The following is a 2,051-nucleotide window of genomic DNA, read 5'->3' on the forward strand; positions in this document are numbered from 1 at the left end:
TTTAGAGTTCTGATGGGATTTCTCCTATTTCCTTTGGTTGGCAGCACTGTAATCCATCAAATCTTGGTCAGGCTTGAAAATCTGTAATGAAGGGGAAAAGGTCAAACCTTTATAACCAGGTTATTACACAATGTTGACATCTATGTAATTTTATAGAATGTTACCAGGGACACCCCAAATTTATCTTAGGGCCCCAAAAAGGCCTTGGCTTGCCCTGGCAAGGCTTTGTAGACATTGAACATTGTAATTGTAGCCACATGCTCAAATTATTTATGACTCAGTTGAATGAAAAATGCAAAAGTCATCAGGATCATGCTTAGGGAGTACATGGTGTTTAAATTATCTCCTAGCTGTGCTATGTGCCACAAGCTGTTTCATTAAGACTGCTCAATATCAGATTACCTAAGTATCTGTATCCTAAAGGTATGTTTCACCAGACACAGCATCATGTGTCAAGGTACCTACTTTTTTTTCCTATGGGCCACACTTTAGATCCCAGGTGAGAATGAGTAGAAAATATTACTACAACAACTGTCATTGGTGTTTCTCATGAATCATGACTTAATAATCATGTGACGATGAACCATGTTATGAGCCATGTTTCTACTCTGAAAAGAGCCAACATGTGTTTGGCATGAGAAGTAATGGCAGTCTTAACTGCTTTGTTGTGCACTGTTGTGTTTATTTAAGCAGACGGGACTGCTAAGCTTGCCAGCCACTACTACAACAAAAGCACCATTGTGGGACATACCACTAGAGAGTAAGATATCAAGTCACCAACAGCCTCAAAATGTTCCAGTATGCAGACCCCAGACATCCTGGTGCACATTAAGAAAATGTAGCACTTGCTTGGAGCAAAAGTGTGTGCAGTGCTGCCCTTGTGTCAAGTTTAATACGACAACAAGTATAGTGGTGGAGGAAGGATGGCCAGGATCAGTGAGGCTATGTGACGTTCCCAGGAAAAAACTAAGCTCAGGGTTTTCTTTTGTTTGTCAGGGCACTCAACATTAAAAATACTCCATGTCTAAAGAAAAACACTGAACAGTCATAGAAGAGAGGATTCAGTTTATACAAGGCAGCATGTTAACCTCATGCTTCCGTTCATGAATTCATGAGTGGCAGCCTCCCTGCTTTTGCCAGTTTTTTATGTAGCAAGACATAACATAAAACATAATCCAGCACATGAATGGCCTAGGTGTCACAATAAGCCTTTTCTTTCCTTATGCACAGAGGGGCAAGTAAGCCTCACTTAAAGTGGGTGACGTAATATAAGAGTCAGACACTGGTAGTTACTAAAGACCTGACAATACTAGAGCTAGCTGCAGGCCTGAGCTGCACAAAACTGTAATTACACTGACTGTTTTTTCTCATACCCAAAATATCAGGCATCTTTACAAAATAATTTTGCTCACACATCAACTCAATAAGAATTTTCAATGGAACCTAAAAATGACATTCAGCAAGTGTCAACTCAAAAGTATTGATTTTCCTTCAAACGAGGCACTATGATAGGAAAATCAGCACATTGTTGACTATAAAATGAACTATGATTAAAAGTTCATTCAAATTTTCACAAACTTCTTTGAAGGAAAAAAAAATATTGTTTCCTTAGAAACACCATATTGACAAAAAATAAAGACTGTGTCCCCAGTGATGGCTTGACCATTCAGACCTCACCTTCAAGCACACACACTTTCAAATGTTAATTAGAAATATGTTTAACATTAGAGCTTTAACATTACGGCTGACATATCTATCTGCAACTCTCTTCTTTAAAGCGATGTTTATCTTACACATTTGGGAGAATGACATTTTGAAAATATGTATTTAAATCTGCATTACATTCCACACTACTGCTGATAATGTATATCAAAGAAGCTCTTGGGTCTAGACCTTTGAATCCACCCACCCCACAGAGTTGACTGTAGATGGAAACATCCATGCTTTTATCAACATGGCCAACAGTCCAAATTTAGATGAATAATATGCTTGTTCAACAGGCAGAGAAACAACACACCTTTCTGTACATTACAATCTGTACTATCAAATAA

Source organism: Chelmon rostratus, chromosome 9, assembly GCF_017976325.1.
Source record: "Chelmon rostratus isolate fCheRos1 chromosome 9, fCheRos1.pri, whole genome shotgun sequence".
In the NCBI taxonomy this organism is placed as follows: domain Eukaryota; kingdom Metazoa; phylum Chordata; class Actinopteri; order Chaetodontiformes; family Chaetodontidae; genus Chelmon; species Chelmon rostratus.